Source organism: Poecilia formosa, unplaced genomic scaffold (assembly GCF_000485575.1).
Source record: "Poecilia formosa unplaced genomic scaffold, Poecilia_formosa-5.1.2 Scaffold4, whole genome shotgun sequence".
In the NCBI taxonomy this organism is placed as follows: Eukaryota; Metazoa; Chordata; class Actinopteri; order Cyprinodontiformes; family Poeciliidae; genus Poecilia; species Poecilia formosa.
The window spans coordinates 4891831-4897574 of NW_006799943.1; the positions used below are offsets into that span (position 1 = coordinate 4891831).

A 5744-nucleotide genomic window follows, 5' to 3' on the forward strand; every position below is an offset into this window, starting at 1 on the left:
TTGTAAATACATTTTCTCTATCAATGACTTAAACTGTTAACTGTGGTAATTGTTTGTGTAATGTAGTAACCATGTACAGTGTTTAATATAATTATTAAATAGATGCATTAAAGAAACAACCACAAACCTTATGCCTTTGTTTCACAATGGCAGCTTTAATTTTAGCATTTCCCCTCCTCCACATACTTCGTTGCCAGATGTCTAAAATTTACAAAAAGATGAAATTTAAATGTAAAAGTTGCACATATGTAGATTACTCAAGAGAGGCTATTTACAATAGTTTTTACAGAACTCTACACAACATCAATTAATTTATTAATAGATACATATAGATGTTAATTACAGAATAGATACACAAAGATTTCATTTCTAACAGCTGCTTGCAGTATTGAGTGTTCATCCAAGAAGTGTGACTTGAAGGAGCAGGGAAGCTTTGTACTGGTTTCTCCTTGTAAATCAAGAGGCCCATGATAGTTTGACGATAGGCAGCAAATGTCCCACAGTTGATTGATTGAACCTGCCAAGGACAGAGGAACAAGACCATCTCAGATATGGTAGGTTGTTAGGTCGGCTACTGCTGAGAAAGATGAACAATAAAACAAATGGAGAAATTATGAAACACATCAGAATATGTAAATTATTTGACAGACAGCGCTTAAATCAATATTTAAAATGCTTTTCTAAACAACAGTGTTGGAAGATGTAACTGATTTTAGTGAAACTTAACAACACAGCACTGAAAGGCAGCAGTGTATACGTTTCCTAACTGTGGCTAAAGCTGCTGCTAGCTGGTTTACTCTCCGATCGGAGGCTGGTTCCTTTGAATACAGTTGGAGAATGGTAAATTGACAATGACTGATAAAGGCTAATATGTAAATACTGTTTTATTACAGTTAATACAGAAAGTGAACCTTTTAACGTTACAACACTGACAGACAGCCGTGTATATATTTTCCCAACTGTGGCTAAAGCTGCTGCTAGCTGGTTTATTCTCCGATCGGAGGTTGTTTATTTTATACACAGTCAGAGAATGGTGGATTGACAATGAGTAATAACAGCTATCTAACACTTAAATGCTGTTATTATTAACCTTACCTTTTATTATATCCTTAAGATAATGAGTATCCGTGAATTTTTCAGTCAGGTTTCCCAAAGCAAAATCACACCGGAAGTAAAGATACACCGCTTTGAGTTATGGCGGCCATTGTCTGACGTCACTGTGAAAAGGGTCTATGAGCCCCTTAGGACCAACTGAGCTTTTTTTAAACACCACAACCTCTCAGAGCATAGCTGATGTCCACGTATGTCCCTATATGACGGAAGTGTAGCCATTCTCCAATGCGTACCTCTAATAGTCACTGACTGTACTCAGTTGATCTTCTATAGAGAGATAGCATGATGTTAACATGTCAATATGGACGATAATCTCTCAACTATGTTTCGGATACCTTCTTGAATTTTTGCCACAAAGAATTAAGGTAGTTCCGAAGGTTCTGATGGCATGATGCTATATGTACTCTACAGAGTAGTATGAATTTCTGGTTCCACTCAGCCGTCGTCTGAAACCGTTTTTGATAACCAACATTGTTTCACAGCTCCATGTTGTCACATCAACTTATTCCAGTGCAGCATCGAGTCGGAAGACAAATTGCTTCGCGTTCCTGATTGGCCTGGAGGAAGGGTGAAGGGTTGTCTGTGTCTGCAGGGTAAAATGACACATTCACTGACACTCTCAGCGAAATCTGGCTTCCTGCCACTTTTCAAAATTAATCAGAGGTATTCTACAATGCATTCTGTTTCATCCCTCATCTGACTTCAGAGTTCTTAATATTAGGCCTAAGGAGAACTGATAATGCTATTTGCTTAAAAAAAAAAAGCAAAAAAAAAAAGCTCTGAGTTCTGATATTAAGCTGCTTGCAGGCTTTAAGTTAAGGTTCTCACAGTTTGTCAAAACTCAGCTGAAGTCTCTATTACTCTCACTGTGCTGACTTTTGAGCAAAGTACATCAGAGGAGTTTACTTGTTCCCAAAGGCAGAAGTTTCCTGTTAAAAAAACATGGACATATGACAGATTGCTACGCTGAGTTTTAGGCAACTAATCAGAAGCTCTCCGTGTCACGGCTCTGCAATTTTTCCCCACTTCATGATTATGAGCAGTTGGATTGAAGGGTAGTTCATCAGCATATCCAGAGCATTTTTTTTGTTTGTTTAAACAAATGTATTAAGAATTTACTGGTCCCTTTATTTGGTACATCTTGCTAGTACTGGGGTGCAGCCATAAATCTTAACGACGGAAAGCCAAAGAGGTGTTAGAAAGGTTCCCCGGAAAGTTTGGTCCATACTGAAATGATGTAGCCTCACAGAGTTTTTGCAGATTTTAGACAAACTCTTATATATGTTGTGTTTCCCTTTCAGCTTTTAAGCCAGGTCACAGAAATGCTAAACCCAATTTTATTAAATCCAACATGTCCAAAAGTTACTCTTTTGTATTGAGTAACTTACAAAAGAGTTAATGGAGTTCATGTATTGCCATAATTAAAAAAAACACTAGAAAATATTACAAAATGTAGATGAGAATAAATTACAGGTAGCAAAGAGGATCCTGCACAAACACGTAACCAGCAGATTTAATTTCACTCTTCACCAAGTTGAAGACAAAACAAAGCTTCTTTTTTTACTTTCACAGCAAAGACTAGCTAACAGCAGCACAAAAGATACCCCCATTATTTTCTATTATAATCCACCGCACCTGAAGTGGATTTCTAAATAATGCATTGTTGATTGCAGAAGTGATGTTTCGTGTGATGAAAGTAAAAGGACAACATAGTTTTTATTTCCTCTTCTTGTGTGGTCCTGACTTTCAAAATATGTCTCCTGTTGTCTATTTGACGTTTTATTCTAGAGTTATCTGTAATCAGGTAAAGGATTAATTGTTGCCATTCAGACGAGACCTGGTTAACTCTGTGTGTACAATACAAATGATCAATACTCGCAATTATAACAGTGGTGTAGGTTGGGAGTAGTTTTACACCTACCCCCAACCAAGTAGTTTTATATCTACTTGGTTGTACGTCAAACAAGTTGCTATAGTTGATGTATAGCAGTACTACTGTACTGTTGTAGCCAATGGGAAAACTTCACTGCGGTCGCCACCGTTCAAACCAAAAACGGCAGCACTTTAGCATTTTACTCTTTAAAGAACTTCAATTGCTCGATTTTTGTTACTCGTCCCATCGATCACTGTAACTTAAGATCGAGTAAAGCATAAGTACTGTTATTTAAACCCAATGTTTTTGACATTTTTGTGGAAAATTAGAAATAAGCTCAATTATTTATTAGAACGAAAGAACGTGGGGATCTGTTAATCCATCCATCCATTTTCTGTACACCCTTGTCCCTAATGGGGTCAGGAGGGGTGCTGGTGCCCATCGTCAGTGAACTGGGTGCACAGGACAGGTCACCAGTCCATCGCAGGGCCACACAGAGACAGACAGCACAAACAACCATGCATGCTCACGCCTAGGGAGAATTTAGAGAGACCAATTAACCTGACAGTCATGTTTTTGGACTGTGGGAGGAAGCCGGAGTACCCGGAGAGAACCCACCATGCACAGGGAGAACATGCAAACTCCATCCAGAAAGATCCCAGGCCGGGAATCCAACTGCGCCACTGTGTAGCCCCAGATTTAAAGGTACAGGAAGAGGAGAGAGAACCTGAGACTTCAATCTACATGACTTGAAAACAAATTCAACTCGAGTGCAAGACACTGCCTCCTTCTTCACTACAGCAAAGAAAGTTTCACCTTTCAACTTAGAAAAAACATCTACAGCGGTACGCACAGTGGTAATAAAATAAACAGTCAAAAAGGCAAACTTCAATGGGTTTGTGTTCATGATGGTAGCGTCACCATGGTGGTAGGCGTTCTTTGCTGAGGTATTAGAATGAACTATTCTAACCTTCCTTCCTCCACAGAATATACTGAGCATGAATGAAAAAATGAAGCTGCAGGCAGATATTTAAAAAAAAAATCTAGCAAATTATTATCACAGTGTGAGCTTTAATATGCAGAGCAATTGATTATACTGTGTTAATTACAATGTTCTTTCTGGCTTCTTTCTTCAGAATATTTTATAAGACTTAAAGGGAGGAACTACAATAAAGTCCTTTCTCTGACACGTCACAAAATCAAATCACAAATCAGTAAAATGCCAAATGCACCTGTTTATTCTTGTTAAAACAGTCCATTAAAGAGAAAATCAAAGTCACTTCTAATCCTGTGGATTTTGAAGTATTATTAGGTCTTTAAAAGAAAAAAAACCAAATTGAACATTTTGGGTTAAATTTTAGGTTGTTCACTCTAGACATCATATCTGAAAAACATTCAAAAATACTGCGAGGTCAGGAGTACGGCTGGAATTGCAGTCAATAAGGATGCACTTTAAAAAAAGAGTCATGCTTTTTTTAAGTGCATCCTTACAGAAGTAGTTCTTTATGAGAACATTTCTTTACAGTTTTTGACATATCTGTATCCTGGAACAGAATCGGTTTGAAGTTGGCAGTACGCTAATATAGTTAGCTTCTCATTTTCAAAAAATCTTTTTGATATTGAAAAGCCTTTCAGACCTACGGAGCAGGTCTGAAAAAAAAAGAGTCAGAGAGAGATTCCTTTGATGCAAAGAGTGATGTCATCACTGCCATCACTGCTGATGTCATTGTTACCATAGGAACTGAACATTCTAATGGTGCATTCACGCCAAATACGTTTTGAGCGTCAGGCGAGTCTGGTTTACATTCAAAGTCTATGTGGAGCGTCCAACGTTGCACTAGACACTCCAAATGCGCCGCAACGGCCCTCGACGCGCCTCCACATAGACTTTGAATGTAAACCAGACTCGCCTGACGCTCAAAACGTATTTGGTGTGAATGCACCATTATATGTCCAGTGTCATATCAGGTCCATCATATTAGGACCAAAATCTGGTCCTAATACGATGGATTCATTGCTTTGAGTCAGGGGTAATGTTTAGAGGTAAAATGCGAATTAAGTTTTGGTTAATGATAGAGTTAGGAATAGACTAGTATTGGTTAGGGTTAGGGAAAATGTGTAGATTAGGCAAAATTGCAGCTACTAATATGAAGGGAAATCAATGCAAAGTTCTAATATGGGTCAAAATAGTTTTTGACAAGCCTGTATAGAATTTTGTTTTCTAAACCATTCTATAAATAATGATGATATAATGATATAATGTTAGGTTGTTTTTCTGCCAATTGGATAGCTGCAGTACACTAGTAGTCTAATGTGTTGAATGTGCTGAGACACATTCAACACATTAGAAACCAATCAGAACCAAAAGGCAAACTTTTGGTTCTGATTGGTCGTTTCTGGACAGCAGCAGAGCCAGATGGATTTTCACAGATTCTCTGTTTCATATTTTACTGTCATGGATGGATGAATATTTGTTTAGGCTAACAAATATTCATCCATCCATCGTCTAACACACTTATCCTTGCACACACACATTCATACCTTGGGACAATTTAGAGAGACCAATTCATCAATTAATTTTTGAGAAATTTTACATGCTTATAGGAAGGTTTTAATAATGTTTCTTCTACTGTTTTGAACTCTGAAACTGATCTTGTTTTTTTCTCCATTGATTTTGGAGTCAGGGATTGTATTTGCGTCGAGGCTTGTGTCTGTTTTTATTTCACAAATTTGTGTAAAGCCTCAAATTTACATAATG

The 5744-nt window shown here is 37.7% G+C and overlaps 1 long non-coding RNA gene across 1 annotated transcript; it reads right to left on the minus strand.

The window, feature by feature from the left end:
• Window positions 1-280: 280 nt before the first annotated feature.
• On the minus strand, window positions 281-1548 carry LOC107837358 (uncharacterized). The gene is made up of 2 exons (XR_001663380.1): window positions 1096-1548; window positions 281-574 (listed from the first exon to the last, which is right to left on the minus strand). It is a non-coding gene; the product is annotated as an uncharacterized LOC107837358 (long non-coding RNA).
• Between the last annotated feature and the right edge of the window lie 4196 nt (window positions 1549-5744).